A 17,924-nucleotide genomic window follows, 5' to 3' on the forward strand; every position below is an offset into this window, starting at 1 on the left:
CAGAAGCTAACAGGCAGCTGGTACAGACTTCCAATCATTAGAGTCGCCTACTTGGGAAGGCAACAGGAAGAGCTAAAACATCAAACAATGATACCAGCTCAGCTTCCGAGGCCTGAACCCTGATTGAGAAGGAGAAGAGGGTCAAGGAAAATGGAGCTGCCCTTTTACAAACTCCCCAGTAACCTTCCACTTTTTCCTCAACCCCTCCAAAAATAATGGAAGATTGATTATAAACTAGTAGTTAGCAAGCCTGTCAGTACTGATGGTTCTTGAGCAGAAACCTCACAATAGCTTCCTTAAGCATTGCTAGTACTAACTCCAATGCCGCAATAGCTGGCTTTGGCTTTTACCAAACAGTGGACCAAGTAATCTGCAGCTAAATCTATCCCACAGACTATACTCTGGATTGTACCCTTTACTTCCAGGATCTCAGTCACAGCATAAAAGCCTTGAGAAAAGACTTAATTTGTCCCAGTGATCACTGTTCCCCCCCCAGGGCACCATGAAGAATCCTCAGAAAGATAACTCAAGTCAGTTAAAGGAACCTAGATTAACCAGGCTGTAAAAATTCACAGCCCAGGGTGTTGATCAATCAGCTATATGAGTATACCTGCAAATTCAAATTGTTACAAGGAACTCAAACCTCTGCAGCCAAATCACTTCCTGTCCTCTAGAGCTAAGCAAAATCAGGAAGCAGAGGTCCACTTTTAAAGAGATAGAAGGATGGAAATATGGGCCATGATCCTGTAAACACTTAAACCCATACATAACTTTAATTATATGATTAGAGATCACATAAGTAAAGTTAAAAACGTTTCAGTTTTTTCAGTATCAGAGGCACAGAGTTCTTTCTAGCATTTATCCAGATATGCAAAAGAAACATTTAAGACAGGGCCATCTTAATTATCACTACAAACTTTTTTTTCTCCTGCTGATAATAGCTCATCTTAATTAATTAGCCTTTTACAATTGGTATGGTTACTTCCACCTTTTCATGTTCTCTGTATGTATATATATATCTTCTTACTATATGTTCCATTCTATGCATCCGATGAAGTGGGCTGTAGCCCATGAAAGCTTATGCTCAAATAAATTTGTTAGTCTCTAAAGTGCCACAAGTACTCTTGTTCTTTTTGCGGATACAGACTAACACAGCTGCTACTCTGAAACTTAACATTTACACTGAAAGTCTATTACAGAGTGCATCCCTATTTTGAAATATGACAGATGCTATGGTAGACAAGAAGAAATGTTTGCTTCCTTCACAATTTCACACAGACTAAGTTCCTAGTGGGATTTTCAGAAGCACCTAGGAGCCTAACACCCATTGACTTCAATAGGAGTTAAGTGCCTAGGTGTGTTTGAAAATGCCACCAGGTGCATATTTGCACCTTTAGACCTCTAAATCCCTTTTTAAATCTGGGCTGAAGTTTCTGGGATGTCTATACTGGAGCTTGAGGAGGAGGTGTAACTGTGGAGGATACCCATCCTGAGTACAATCCTGTCTGAAACCAGGCAGCTAGGTACCTACTCAGGCAGCTAGACCATCCTTCCATAACTACCCTGGTATTTGTAGTGCACTAGCTCAGAGTTAGTGTGGGTACGTCTACCTGAGCTGCAAATTGCACCTCCAGCTCCAGTGTAGACACCCTGTGTTGCAAATGCTGTATTCACGGAATAAAAAAAGACTTACATAATCATTTGGGTGGCTTTTCTTTCTTTTTCAGTCAAAGCAGTGATAATTGTCAGTCAGCAGTACTTTTCATCTTCAAAAATACCTTATCAATATTCACCACAACACACTTGTGCAATAAGCATTATTGTTCCCATTTAACAAGACTATAAACCACACACACACTCTATGGAAGGCAATTTTCCTATATTCCAAATTTGACTAATTCAGATTGTTAGCAATTCTTCCCACTCTTATTATAAGCTTTGGTGAAAAAGTAGAAATCTGGGAAGGAAGTACTTTAACATATCTCACATAATTTTGCTTGAGTCCTTAGTGCCATCAGGGAAACACACGAATATAACCCTACGCTCCTTTTCTATTCAACTGATCAAAAGCAAAGTTACTTAAGTTTGTCTCTGGCAGCAGTATAACATCTAGAGAAAGCAAGGAGTCAAATGAAAGAGAAAAATATTTAAAGAAGTCAAGAGGAAGTGGAGCTAAATTAAATTTTGTTAGGAAAAGGGCACAGCAACATTTTGTGCTAGTAAGGGTGAACATTAGCCAACTTTTCCTTAGTACTCCACAGGGTGTCTCTGGAACCGTGTTGTCAGAAGTTCAATATTGCAGAGTGAAGTGATCAGCCACCCACAACTGAATCTGGGAACACATTATTATGTGAATGGAGACTAGAGAATGAAGTGCTACTCAGTAATAGTTCATCCCCTGTTTCTTTCTTTCACTATACAGGGAATAAATTACTTCATCCTTTTCAAGAAGCAGCTTACTCCTGACTGTGCTCTGAACAAGCTATTGTGACTAATATGTAGGAGGGGCAGAGCAAGGGCTTATCCCACCAGCCACTTCCTTCCACCCCTTTCCCACCCACTTGCCCATAAAGTGCGTATTGAGGGAGTAGCCAGACTCTGCTTCCCACTCCCCTGGCCAGAAGCACAACTGAGCATGACATTGCTCTTCCTTTTTCTTCTGCACACTTGAGGAATCTAGCCCAGGGCGATCATCATACGAGTGAACTATCATCCTCAACAGGTCATTCACCTGTTTTACATCTTGGCAAAATTAAAATAAAGTCAAGCAACATGCACACTTTTCTGATGTAACTAGATCAGAGAGGTATAGTAAAATACCACAAATGAGGATGCACCAAATGAGCATGCTCAAAATAATACTTCTATAGCCCAAACATTTTGATTCCTACCCCCCCCCTCACATTTTCAAAGATCACCTCTGGGCTGAGATCTTGGATAGCAAGAAGAAATACTCAGAAAGTAATAAGTAAGTGGAAAACTACGGTTTGAAGAGAAAATCCCCACATCGTTTGTACTACTGTTTTCACACTGGCTGGAGCAACAATGCAATTATTTCAAGAAGTCTCTTACAATGTATGTCAAATATAAACTGAGTTTAAATTACTAAGGGCTCGATTGTGATTTTATGATGCACTCACACAGGAGAGAGAGAAAAAGGAAGAATCTCCCTAACACCCTTTCATGACCTACATGGACCTTGGGTCTGGATGTACTGGTTTACTCCCTCCCTAGAACAGATGGAGAGTGGATGGCAAAGAGCAGGAAGATGGTCAGACCCTAAGTTTCACGCCATTACCCCTGACTAGCATGGTTGAGGCTGCACAAGTAGTGCTGCAATTTGCTGCCGGTAGTGGCCAGCAGAAAAATCACTATCCAAATCACTAGAACAAAGCAGCACCAGGAGAGGGATTCAGACTAAGGGGCATCTATGTTACAGTGGCTCCTGAAGCTACCCTGGGGTGATGCAGCTTACTGAGGGCTACATCTAACATTACATTCTACACCCAAAAAATTGTTCCAAAACTTTGTGACTGAGAGAATGTTATCAGATATCTGACTACATTTCAGAATATAATATTTTGATATTTCCCCAGGAATGATATAGCAGCAGTATCTTGTAGCTCTGAAACTAGATAAGGAGCAAGCAGCTACCAACACATCTCCATATTAAGTGAAAAGTTATTTTAGATGGTGATAGCATGCTTCAGTTTCCAGAGCTCATTTATTTCTGACTAAAAGCACCAAGTGTTTTGTGGTAATACTTTAGTCACCTTTGGCATCATATAAGTCTGGTCATTGGAGCTTTGCTTTGTCTTTCCTACATTGTTTTCTTTTTAGAAAGTGCAGTACCCTCTCATATGCTACAGACCCTTAAGTTTAGGAAGTATCTGTGTTTGGGGAAGGAGGGAAGATGGGGTGAGGAGGGGGTTTGGGAGATTTCTTTCAAATATGAGTTATGTGACAATATTTTATTGCAGTGATCTGATCAGTGTGCTAATGATCTGAACTGGAGGATGAAGCAGAGCAGGCTAACGATTTGTCTTTTATTCCTTTCCCTCGCACCATCTCCCCTCCCACCCTCCCCACCCCCACTTTTTAGCTTGTGTTAAGTGAAAAAGGAGATAGAAAATTAGAAAGTGTAAACACAGGAAATGAGAGGAATGGGTAAGTTAATTGTAACACTTCGCAAAAGTGAAAAATGACAACGTTTTTCCTGAAGAGTTTTCTGGTACTAACTTTGTGTCCTTAAAGCACAACAGTAAACAACAATAATTTTTATTTTGAGGGCATACGTATACTTTGGGCTAGCTCTCTGCATAGGGATAAATTTCACCCTAATGCAAAAAACATTGAATCTATTACAGTGCCACAGAATTTTTTAATTACATAAACTAAACTACATGTTTTCCACAGAAATTAGAGTTGTGTAATATATTCAATGCAAAGTTTAAAACTATTTATCTACTTTGAAATCTGTGGAGCTTCCACATGGTCTAAATGAAATATTCCACATAACCATGATTTTTTTTTGAAGTTCACAGAAAATGTATTGCATTATCTAAATGGCTATTTAGTTCACAGTGCAGTTTGCATTTCATGTCTCAAGATGAGGCTGAAGACCAATGGTTAAAGTCACATTTTATTTAATCTAGTTCCTAGAGTAGGTTATGCTTGATGATGAGCATGAAAGGTCTAGGTCTGCAGCTAATGCTTCTTCTGCCTGCAATTGTTGTACTTTATACAGATCATCATCCCCTCATGACTGTGTGCAATGTAAAGGTCATAAAATGGTGCCTTCCTAGTAATCAAGAACAATTGCTTTGGGTACATAGCAGGATCATGGCAGAGAACAGGCCAGCTTTGCTAGTGTTGCTGCTGCTTATCTAAACTGCCTGTTTTGACCGTCTATAGTGATGTTTGCTGCTGAATAAATACTGGTATAAGCCAATTCATCTTTGCTCTGCATCTTATATAGTCATTTATACCAGTGCACAATGAATGTAAAATAGATATAAAATGCTACAATTTTAGAAAGCCAAAATTGCTCTAAATTTTTATATATAAATATATTTACGAACATAATATTCATGTAATGAATTGCAGAACAATGTGCTAAATTAATTTACCAAAGATACCTTTTACTGCCTCACTTGCACTCTGACCATTAATCCATCTCCCCCTCTTCCCCACCCCCGGACTTATTCAAATTTTCAACCCTCTTAGGGCTTCAAAGACTCACAACTCTATCTAAATCAACCTGCCAGACAGCTGTGTTCTCCTCCTCTATCAAACACAGACTCTCTCCCCAAAATTATTCTAGGAAGAGACAAACCAGGAGAGAGTAAGGAGGAGTGATTTTACCTCTGTATGTTGCATTAGTGACACCAATACTGGAATACTGCCTACAGTTCTAGTGTTAGTACGTGTTAGATATTAACCCTTTTAACCCTCTTTTTTGTAAATTCTTTGCCAAAAAACTGCATATTAAATATTCTTCCAGAATCTCTCTTATATTAGCAATGCATGTGTTTGAATTCTAACGTCCAGTGTTGGTTCTTAACCTGTGTGTGACCTGTACTCAAGATGTTTTATGTAATTGAGTGTTGGGCTGTATCTAATTATCCTCAGCATCTCCAAATCTATGGGACTATAGATCTCCAGGGAAAAGACTCCACAAACTAATAAAAATGTCCACAGAAGTAAGGTATAAACAAAACTGGATGATTGATATTTGTTATTGCAGATGGGTTCTGTAATGGAAGAAATAATAACCTATTGAAAGATGTTTTTATCTCATTAAGAATAGTCGGTTGCCACAGCTGTTAGTAATAATGACCTGGTTAGAAATTCCTTTTTACTCACCAACCAGGTAAACTGAGGACCATAAATTCCATCAGTAATTAGGAAAACAATGTGTGATAAAATTAATCATGGGAAATAATTTTTTCCTCTGAAAAGGAATTTTTGTCTCACACCCTATAAAAAAAAAAGAGAGCTGGAAAGTTAGATTGGGAACGAACACTGTCAGCATTCCTCCAGGTACAAAGGAAGGGACCACACCACACTTCCTTCTCTTCACCATCTACAAAGGTTAGTAAAGTAGGTTTTCTTCTAAGGGCTTGTCTACACTATGAAATTAGGTCAAATTTATTAAAGTCGACCTGTAGCCTCCAATTTTACAAAATCGATGGTGTATGTCCCCATTATGTACATTCCGTCAGCGGAGCACATCCCCACTACTATGGGTAGCATCGACTCACGGAGAGATGCACTGTGGGCTGCTATCCCACAATTCCTGCTGCTGATTAGAATTCTGGGTTAAGCTCCCAATGCCTGAGGGGACAAAAACATTTTCGTGAGGTGTTTTGGGTTCATATAGTCAGCCTCCCATGATGCACTTGGCTCCTTCCTCCCGCCCTGAAAGGAATGGCAAACAATCATTTTCACACCTAAACATGGGTTACTCATGCAGATGCCATAGCACAGCAAGCATGGACCCCGCTCAGCTGTACACTGTTGTTGTGAGCATCACAAACACCTCACACATCATCCTGTGGTATTTGCAGAGCATAGCCAGGAGTAGCCGCGCAGAAGAATGTGATGCCACGCAAATAGCTGTGCTGGAAGCCATGGAACAGAGCAACTCTCACATACTGGCAGAAGCAGCAGCCGAGCTTGTTGACACAGTGGAATGCCGCTTGTGGGCCAGGTCCCACAGACTGGTGGGACCACATCACGATGCAGGTATGGGATGAGGTAAGGCCACTTTCATGGAACTTTGCGAATTGCTTTCCCCAGCTCTGAAGCACAGAAATACCAAAATGAGACCTGCTCTGACAGTTGAGAAGTGAGTGGCAATAGCCCTGTGGAAGCTTGCAACACCAGATTGCTACCGGTCCATCGGGAATCAGTTTGGAGTGAGTAAATCTGCCGTGGGGCATGCTGTGATCCAAGTAGCCAGGGCAATCAATTCACTTCTGCTAAGAAACGTAGTGATTCTGGGAAACATGCAGGACATAGTGAATGGCTTTGCCACAATGGTGTTCCCTAACTGTGGTGGGGTGATAGATGGAACGCACATCCCTATCTTGGCACCAGACCACCTTGCCAAAGAGTACATAAACCAAAAGGGCTACTTCTCAATGGTGTTGCAAGTACTAGTGGATCACAGGGGCCATTTCACTGACATCAATGTGGGATGGTCGGGAAAGGTACATGACGCAAGCATCTTTAGGAACTCTAGTCTCTTCAGAAAGCTGCAAGAAGGAACTTTCTTCCCAGACCGGAAAATTACCATTGATGATGTTGAAATGCCAATTGTTATCCTTGGAGACCCAGCCTACCCCTTGATCCTGAGGCTCACGAAGCCATACAAAGGCAGCCTGGACAGCAGTAAGGAGCAGTTCAGCCATAGGCTGAGCAAGTGCAAAATGGTGGTAGAATGTGCCTTTGGATGTCTAAAGGGTCACTGGCACAGTTTACTCACTAGGTTAGACCTCAGCAAAAGCAATATTCCTATTGTTGTTGCTGCTTGCTGTGTTCTACATTATATCTGTGAAAGTAAAGGGGAAAAAGTTTCTGGTGGGGTGGTGGGTTGAGGCAGATTGCCTGGCTGCCAACTATGAGCAGCGAGACACTAGGTCAATAAGAAGAGCACATTGAGGTGCACTGCATCTCCGAGAGGCTTTGAAAACCAGTTTCATGAATGATCCAACACTGATGGGACAGTTGTGTGTGTTGTTCCTTACCAACTTGCCCCCTTTTTCACATGTACTGCCCAGTAAACTAAACACTCATCAACCACAGTGTGCATAGTGAATAAGAGCCTCTTGTACTCAATGCATGCAAGTTTATTATGCTAACAAACACTGAACAGAGACAGCAATGAATAACAATGATAACCAGGTAAGGGCCTGATAACACAGGGAGGAGTAAGGACACATAGCTTATTACAATTGCACTGTCTAGCAATCAAAGCTGTGGGAATGAGAGCTTTCTGCTCTATGAATCATCCTCTGGAGTTGAGTTCAAGGGATACCAGAGCTTCCTCCCCTCCTCCTCTCCCCCGCCCCCCCCCCCCCCCCGCATTCTAAGACGTCTAGGAGAGGAGGATATGGAACTTGAGGAGGGTAGCTGGTTCATCATTGGGTGCAGCAGGACTCTAAGGTCTAGCTGCCTTTCCTGCACCTCATCCAGATGCCTCAACATGTCTGTTTGCTCCCCCATAAGCTGCAACATCTCCTCTTGTGCATTACACTCTTGTTCCCTACTTGCCTTCCTGACCTCTTGGTCAATGTGCATGCTCTCTGAGAGTGTGAGCCTCCATGCATTAGCTGAATGCCCTGTCAGCCTCGGAGGAACGCATCAAATCACAGAACATGTCTTCCCTTGTCCGCTTTTTTCGCCTTCTAATCTGGGACAGCCTTTGTGCTGGAGTGGAGGAAACACCCAGAGAAAATGTTGCAGCTACAAGGAAAAGCATACATTGTTGAAAACAAAAGGTTAACTGTTGCAATGAATGAAACAATTCACAGCAGTAAATACATTCCCTGAGGTACTCGGGCAAATTTTGTGTTTTAAAAGAAGAGCCTGCCAATAAGGTACAACACGTGGCAGAACGCTGGGCAGCAGCTTTTGGTTTGGTAAGCACACACGAAAGGGTAGGCAGTGTGAGGGCACACCCGGGGACATTTTTTAGTGTGGAAACTCTTGGCACATAAACAGGCTTTTCCAGGGAACACCCTTTGCATGGCTGCACTGGCTGCCACTGTATCCCAATTGTTTACCTCAAATTAAATATTAACCACAATTGCATTTAATCCCTGTAGTGTTATTATGAGCGTGCACTCACCAGAGGTGCCTTCCCCGCCATCACAGTCCCACACCAGTGGGTCCTGGGAGGGGATTACTCCAGAGTTAGAAAAAGGTCCTGGCCGTCAGGAAGAAAGGATCCTCCACTTGTCTGCTGTGCATTCTCCTTCTTCCCATCTTCCTCATCAACAACGTCCTCCTTGTTGTTGCCCGTGGCCACCCAGGTTAGCTGGGAGGTATCCACGGAGAGCACTGGGGTACTGGTGGGGTCCACGCCTAAAATCGCATGCAGCTGCTCATAGAAGCAGCATGTCTGTGGTTCAGCACCAGAGTGACTATTCGCCGTCCCCCTTCCCCACATTGTCTTCTGGTAAGCTTTCCTGAGCTCCTTTATTTTCACATGGCACTGCTGTGTGTCCCTGGTGTAGCCTTTCCCCCCCATGCCCGGTGCGATTTTGCCATAGATGTCAGCATTTCTTCTGCTGGTTCGGAGCTCTACCTGCACAGACTCTTCTCCCCACACAGCAGTCAGATCCATTGTCTCCTGTATGCTCCACAGTGGAGCACATTTGTGTACCTGGGCAGGCATGTTCAGGTGAGCTCTCCATGCTGATCAAACAGGAAATGAAATTCAAAAATTCCCAGGGCTTTTCCTGTTTACCTGACTGAAGTGCAGTGGAGTTGAAAGTGCTGTCCAGAGTAGACACATTGGAGCACTCTGGGATACTTCCTGGAGGCCAAACAAGTCAAAATACACTGTGCTCTGTCTACACTACCCCTAATTCGACCCAGGAAGGTTGAATCTAGTGCTACTCCTCTTGTTGAGGTGGAGTACAAGTGTTGATTTTAAAAGCCCTTTAGGTCAGTGGGAAGGGCTCTGTAGTGTAGACGCGCACATTATAAATTCGACCTAATGTGGGGAATGTCTATCTAATGACATAGTGTAGACCAGCCCTGAATTCTGTATCATGCTGTACTAATATTGATTAGGCAATATTAGATTAATTATTTCATTTCAGCCTGTTTTTGTCAGTCTCCAACTGTTACTAACTTGAAGCATGCAACAACATTTTAAAAAGGATGCTTGGGGGTGGTGGGGGAGGACAGCCACAAAACCAATTCAAGAAAATGCCTTACACAGTGAGACTTTCAGCTAAAACTGCTTAGCTTATCCAAAAGAAGACTGAGAGGCAACTTGATTGCAGTGTCTAAGTACCTCCACAGAGAGAAAAAGCTGGGTACTAAAGGGCCCTTGAATCTAGTGGAATAAGGCATAACAAGAAAAAAGGGCCAGAAGCTGAAGCCAGACAAATTCAAATTAGGCACAGATGTTTAACAGAGAGGATGATTAAACATTGAAACAAACTCCTCAAGGAAGAGGTGGATTCTCTCTCTGGATGCCTTCAAATCATGACTGGATACCTTTCTGAAATATATGCTCTGATTAAACCTAACACAAGTTATTGGACTCAACTGGCCTATGATATACAGAGGTCAGTCTAGCTCAGGGGTAGCCAACCTGTGGCTCCGGAGCCAGATGCAGCTTTTCAGAAGTTAATATGTGGCTCCTTGTATAGGCATCAATCCAGGGCTGGCACTACAGGTGCCAACTTTTCAATGTGCCAGGGGGTACTCACTGCTCAACCCCTGACTCTACCACAGGCCCTGCCCCCACTCCACCCCTTCCCAATCCCTCCCCTGAGCCTGCCATGCCCTCACTCCTCCCCCTGCAGAGCCTCCTGCATGCCATGAAACAGCTGATAGGGAGGTGCAAGGGGGAGGAGGGGGAGCTGATGGGGGCTGCTGATGTATTACTGTGGCTCTTTGGCAATGTACATTAGTAAATTCTGGCTCCTTCTCAGGCTCAGGTTGGCCACCCCTGGTCTAGCTGATCTACTGGTCCCTTCTGGCTTTAAACTATGACTCTAAAATGACCCAGGACAAACAATATTTATCTCTACACCAGTGATTAATTTTCAATACATATTTGTCTCCATGTTTAAAAAAAAAATTCTAGCATTTCATGAGTCTGCAGGGGTAGAAACTCTAGCTTTATAACAGTGAAATGGAGCAATCCCCAGCTTTCTAAAGCAGCACACAGTGCTAGCTTATTGACCTTGAAGGTCCAAGATTTTTTTTATTAAAAAATGATTAGTCTGCTAAGTGTAGAAAAGATATTTTAGGTTAGAGTAAGACACAATCAAAAAAGAGCACTGTAGGAGTTGGAATCATGCTAAGGCACCTGGCTTTACAAGTCTGTCAAAGTTATAAGATGCTTTCTAAACAATTTATCAAACAGTTTTTCTGTGATGTTTGTGTGAGACCCAAGAACCTCTTAATGCCAGCTGGCAAGGTGTGTAGAGGGGATGCAGTAATCTCAATGAGTCTAGTGTAAACATTCTAGTTCAAAGGATATAATGGGGGGATCTCAAATGAAAGTTAGTTTCATAATTATATTGATGATTAGTGTGACATATATAAACAGCTACTATGTTAAGAATAAATGTATATATACTGCAAATGTTTTTAAAGTCTATATCAAAGTATTAGTCACTAGCAAAGGTGAAAAACAGGTTTCCCCCCAAACAGGAGGTAAGAAATGTGTATCTTTGTCAGGATGTAAATTAAGCATTGTAAGCTAGCACAATGGATGTCCTTTTAAATGCAAAATCAAGCATTACTGAAGTCAACAGGGAAGGAACACAGCAAAAAAAGCCACAGAGGATTATCTTGTTTTTGAATGAAGACCATGAACTTTGGGGTAATTTCTAGAAGGCAAAGATGACACCTCTTCATCCTGCACCTGGAAACTAAACATATAACATGTTTACATTCACAAAGATAGGATCTCAGCCAGCCTTGGTTGAAAATGCTAAAGAGGAATTGGGTGAGATAAGACTTCTTTAGAAGGATGTTAACCTGTATTAAGTTTAGTCTCTAGAAAGCGTGTTGTGATTTTGTTTTCTATGTAGCCATTTGTTTCCAATATTCTCACTCATTATCACTTGAATCTGTTAAAATAAAGGTTTCAGAGTAGCAACCATGTTAGTCTGTATCCGCAAAAAGAAAAGGAATACTTGTGGCACCTTAGAGACTAACAAATTTATTTGAGCATAAGCTTTCATGAGCTACAGCTCACTTCATCCGATGCATGCAGTGGAAAATACAGTGGGGAGATTCATATACACAGAGAATATGAAACAATGGGTGTTACCATATACACTGTAACAAGAGTGATCAGGTAAGGTGAGCTATCACCAGCAGGAGAGCGGGGGGGAAAAAAACCTTTTTGCAGTGATAATCAAGGTGGGCCATTTCCAGCAGTTGACAAGAACATGTGAGGAACAGTGCTGGGGAGCGGGGAATAGTTTTACTTTGTGTAATGACACATCCACTTCCAGTCTTTATTCAAGCCTAAGTTAATTGTATCTAGTTTGCAAATTAATTCCAATTCAGCAGTCTCTTGTTGGAGTCTGTTTTTGAAGTTTTTTTGTTGAATTGCCACTTTTAGGTCTGTAATCGAGTGACCAAAGAGATTGAAGTGTTCTCCAACTGGTTTTTGAATTTATAATTCTTGACGTCTGATTTGTGTCCATTTATTCTTTTATGTAGAGACTGTCCAGTTTGACCAATGTACATGGCAGAGGGGCATTGCTGGCACATGATGGCATATATCACATTGGTAGATGTGCAGGTGAACGAGCCTCTGATAGTGTGGCTGATGTGATTAGGCCCTATGATGGTGTCCCCTGAATAGATATGTGGTCACAGTTGGCAATGAGCTTTGTTGCAAGGATAGGTTCCTGGGTTAGTGTTCTTGTTGTGTGGTGTGTGGTTGCTGGTGAGTATTTGCTTCAAGTTGGGGGGCTGTCTGTAAGCAAAGACTGGCCTGTCTCCCAAAATCTGTGAGAGTGATGGGTCGTCCTTTAGGATAGGTTGTAGATCCTTGATGATTCATTGGACAGGTTTTAGTTGGGGGCTGAAGGTGATGGCTAGTGGCGTTCTGTTATTTTCTTTGTTGGGCCTGTCCTGTAGTAGGTAACTTCTAGGTACTCTTCTGGCTCTGTCAATCTGTTTCTTCACTTCAGCAGGTGGGTAGTGTAGTTGTAAGAATGCTTGATAGAGATCTTGTAGGTGTTTGTCTCTGTCTGAGAGGTTGGAGCAAATGCAGTTGTATCGTAGAGCTTGGCTGTAGACAATGGATCGTGTGGTGTGGTCTGGATGAAACCTGGTGGCATGTAGGTAGGCATAGTGGTCAGTAGGTTTCCGGTATAAGGTGGTGTTTATGTGACCATCGCTTATTAGCACCGTAGTGTCCAGGAAGTGGATCTCTTGTGTGGACTGGTCCAGGCTGAGGTTGATGGTGGGATGGAAATTGTTGAAATCATGGTGGAATTCCTCAAGGGCTTCTTTTCCATGGGTCCTTGCAACAAAGCCCGTTGCCAACTGTGACCACATATCTATTCAGGGGACACCATCATAGGCCTAATCACATCAGCCACACTATCAGAGGCTCGTTCACCTGCACATCTACCAATGTGATATATGCCATCATGTGCCAGCAATGCTCCTCTGCCATGTACATTGGCCAAACTGGACAGTCTCTACGTAAAAGAATAAATGGACACAAATCAGATGTCAAGAATTATAACATTCAAAAACCAGTTGGAGAACACTTCAATCTCTTTAGTCACTCGTTTACAGACCTAAAAGTGGCAATTCAACAAAAAAAAACTTCAAAAACAGACTCCAACAAGAGACTGCTGAATTGGAATTAATTTGCAAACTGGATACAATTAACTTAGGCTTGAATAAAGACTGGGAGTGGATGTGTCATTACACAAAGTAAAACTATTCCCCCCGCCCCTCCCCCCAGCACTGTTCCTCACAAGTTCTTGTCAATTGCTGGAAATGGCCCACCTTGATTATCACTACAAAAGGCTTTCACACACCCCCGCCCCCGCTGGTGATAACTCACCTTACCTGATCACTCTTGTTACAGTGTACATGGTAACACCCATTGTTTCATGTTCTCTTGTGCATATAAATCTCCCCACTGTATTTTCCACTGCATGCATCGGATGAAGTGAGCTATAGCTCACGAAAGCTTATGCTCAAATAAATTTGTTAATCTCTAAAATGCCACAAATCCTCCTTTTCTTTTTGCTAAAATAAAGGTATTTTTGTTTTCACTATAAATGTGTCTAAGTGCTGTAGTGTTAAGAGTCTAATCTTACAAGCTGGTACTGTTCCTTTGGGAGCAGCAGGCCAGATGTTCCTGTGAGTATTCAATGGATAAGGGGCTGGACAGTATAAGGAATGCTCGGAGCAGGCTTGGGGGTTGGTGTGTGCCATTCACTAATCTGCACAGAGGGAATGAAGCCCTAGAGAGCAACGCTTGTGTTGCCAGAGGCTGGTGGATTCAGGGAGCTGATCCACAGCAGGCACGGACAAGGCTGTTTCACACTAAGGGTAGGTGATTGTGAGGTACCACACAACTCTGGGTACCCCTGGGGAGCATCACAATATGGTATACATGGAATATGTAGAAGTGTAGTATGGTATAAAAGGATTTATCCATAGACCTGCAAAATTCACTCACAGCTTCATGAGTAAGGCAGCCATCCGACATTCATGCTGATAAAACTTATATACTTACTCAACACCATAATATATAGTCTTCATATGTACATACACTGAGCGATACTTAGATTTTAGTATTTTTATCTTACCATTTCCTATGGAATTAAACTAATGCACAATTATATCATCATACATTCATGTATTTAAAAAGTTTTCCCACAGATATGTTAAACAGTTTAGTATTAACAATGCACAGCATCTTTAAAAGCTTACTATAGTCTTTAAATGGTTAATAATTTTCAGCGGTGATTAAATGTGTTTTTCCAATCTGTGCAATATCTGATTCATATTTTGGTGAGAACAGATTTATAAAATACAGATGCATCATAAATAACTGATGAAACTGATGTGTAAAGTCAGACATTGTTCTATTTTTATTTTTTTTAAAAAACCCCAGCATTGAATTACAGCATGTTTTAAAACACTTTCATGGACAGATGTGAGTCATCATGGCAGCATTTGAGATTTAAGGAAACACAGTCTAACATTCTATTCTCTTCATAAAGATCCCAATTCAGGAAAACATTTGATCACCCGTTTAATGTGAAGCACGAGCTTATGTGCTTTTCTGAACTGGGGAAAAAATAGTCTAAATACCACAGATCTGATGCCAAATTCACCTGTAATAATACCAAGAGACAGGATAGATTATAAACATGGGTAAATCTTAGAGGCATTGTTTGGCACTGAAAAATCTTATTTACCATATATGTCATATGTAGTATGTTAAACATGTTTAAAATATGACAAAATATAAACTATAAAAATTTCAAGCACAGCCAACTTGCCAGATATTAAAATCACCTGGTGCATTAAGCTGAGGGTATTAAGCTCAGCGTATTAAGCTGAGGATATTTTGAAAATGAACTTGTGCTATGAGCAAACATCCTAAGGTTGAGCTGAAGAGACATTACTGAAAAAATAGACTACGAAAAAATCTCAGGCAAAAATTGAACTGCTGTTTTTGGTAACTGCTTGTTGATGAAGCAGATACTTACGTGATAGTAGATAGATTTTCATGTCAGTCTCTGATGTGTATTGTAAGAGACAATTGGTAAAATACAGTTGAGAAACAGATGCATAACACTGACAACCGTTGCATTACTAAGAACCATGCAAGTGTGTAAAAAAATGTTACGGGTAAACTAAACATATTGGTTCAGTTTTACAAGCTAGACTGGCTCCAAAAGTTTAGAAGATACTGAAATATTTGATAGAGACCCCCACTTTTTTTGCATAACAGGATTCTTTGCACCCTCCATTGACTACCTGAGGGATCCTCTCCCACATATGGCATCTTCAAGAACCAGCTTAATGACCCTGCTTTTCCCCCCACTGCCACTCTCTGGCATCTTGGGAGTCTAGTTTGGGAGCCTCTTAGTTCTAGAGCCCCAGAACCAAGTAGTTCTTCTCCTGGGTGAAATTCACCCCACTGCAGGGACCACCACAATTCTTATGCATCACTTAAATGGGGGCTGCCATAGAGAGGTGAATTTCACTCTCAGATTATTTATTCCACGTTCTCACAGGGGGACTGAAGTCAATGAAGAGAGTCCAATTTACTTAATTGGGTTTTCGGTCCCACTCAATATCCTTCATTCCATTTCTGTAATAGCTGGAGACTGATTATCCGAATCAAACCTGAACACTAGACCTTTTGAGGTTCATCCATCACTAATTGCCATGCATACATACACAAAGAGGCAAAGTTAAATTAGCCATGCACATTTTAACTGAATTTCGTGTAATTAAAGCTCAGTTTTAACACTGCATTTATGTTGCTTCTTTTAGGCTATAATACACAAAAAGAGCCAAACTCATCGTTGGTGTAACCAAGTTCAGTAGAGTTAAATCAGAAAATTAGTAATCTTCTCCCTTCGCTCAACCCCCCAACATCTAGATTTATATTCCTTACATCCATTGTGGTCAACACCAAGAGATTTAATCTAGGGTGGGTTTTGTTTTTGTTTGTTTATGGGGTGGTGTTTATCTTGTAAATTTAATTTATTTTAAAGAGAAAATGAAAACTTAATTTTCACAGATGGGTTTCTTATCTGCTACCCATCTTAATAGGGGATGTAAATTTCCCCTTTATATTTTGTCTTGCAATGGATAGAGGAAATGTTTTACTATCATTGTTTCTTCTAAATGAATGAGGACGTGAAGTCAGCTAACTGAAAGCCTGTTTAGGAAGTCATGTTCTCATTATCTTTTTTTTCTGACCTCTGAGGACCCCTGCATTTCTTTTGTGGGATTCCCATATTTGATGGCAGCAGGAAACAGAGGTAAACAAATTTACAGGTTATGGAACATGCTGTTCAAAGTCAATAGATCTACACATGAGAACAGTTAAGCACGTTCATAAGCATTTGGAGGATATGAGCCTAAAGGAGGAAAGGGTGGAAGAAGGTAGCAGTCATAAGATTATGCAATTAAATAATCTGTGTGTATACAGACTCAATGTTCAAATCATTAGTTTTCCCATCCCATAAAATATTAAATATGGGACACTCCCAGAAGGAAGATTCAAGCACTATTTATTATAATCTAAATTGATCAAATTTTGATAACTGGCCAAAAAAAATTGACATTATGAAAAGCTGATTGAAAACGAGAGGGAAAAAATATGAATACTTCATAATCCCTTCTTCCCATCATTTTTTCAACCAACCATAGAGCTGGTTAATTTTTTTAAAATTTTCATGAAAGAATGGGGAAAAGTTAAAAAAGCTAATGTATTTCTTCCCATTTATTAATTTGAGCTGGCCAAAAGTCTCATCCAGTATCACAACCCTTACATTACTAATATCAGTATGGTTGGATAATCAATAAGGAAAGACTGAATTGTAAAGTCATTTTAAAAAGCATATCTACTTCCCTATCCACAGGTAATTTACTCCTAGCTAACATACCCTAGTTGCTTGCAACATCTTCTCCGAGAGACAAGATGGGTGAGATAATATCATTTACTGGACCAACTTCTGTTGGTGAGAGAGACAAGCTTCGGAGCCTACATAAAGCTCTTCTTCAGATCTGGGGAATGTACCTAGAGAGTGTCACAGCTAAATTACCAGTTGTTTAAAGTAAGTAGTTAACACATATTTCAGGGGACCATTCAAGGTGAATTGCTTACTCTACCTTGATTTTAGCTGTGACATGCTGCGTACGTTTACACAGCAATAATACCCACAGTTGGCCTGGGTCAGCTCACCCAGGCTCATGAAACCCAGGCTGCAGGTCTGTAAAATTGCTCTGTAGATGTTTGGGCTCAGGCTGGAGCCAGAGCTCTGGGACCCAGCAAGAGGGAAGTATCCCAGATCCCAGGCTCCAGCCCAAGCCCAAACATCTACACTGCAAATTTTAGCCTCGCAGCCCGAGCCAGCTGCAGCCATTACCATGGGTCTTTTATTCTATTGTAGATACACCCTCTGAGTACGTTTCCCAGACCTGAAGAAGAGCTCTCTGTG

The 17,924-nt window shown here is 41.3% G+C and overlaps 1 protein-coding gene across 5 annotated transcripts in view; it reads right to left on the minus strand.

The window, feature by feature from the left end:
* The window catches only part of LOC311515465 (uncharacterized protein), a 297,106-nt gene that overhangs the window by 259,283 nt on the left and 19,899 nt on the right, over nt 1–17,924 (minus strand). The window contains exon 3 of one of the 5 annotated variants that reach the window (XR_014710147.1): nt 11,563–11,624. The exons of the other annotated variants lie outside the window; for them this stretch is intronic. The gene's annotated coding sequence lies outside the window, so the exon portion shown is untranslated. Of the gene's footprint in view, nt 1–11,562; nt 11,625–17,924 lie in introns of those variants that run through there. 5 annotated transcript variants of the gene reach the window in all.

The sequence above is a fragment of the Lepidochelys olivacea genome, assembly GCF_965140295.1.
Source record: "Lepidochelys olivacea isolate rLepOli2 genome assembly, chromosome: 2".
Lineage (NCBI taxonomy): Eukaryota > Metazoa > Chordata > Testudines > Cheloniidae > Lepidochelys > Lepidochelys olivacea.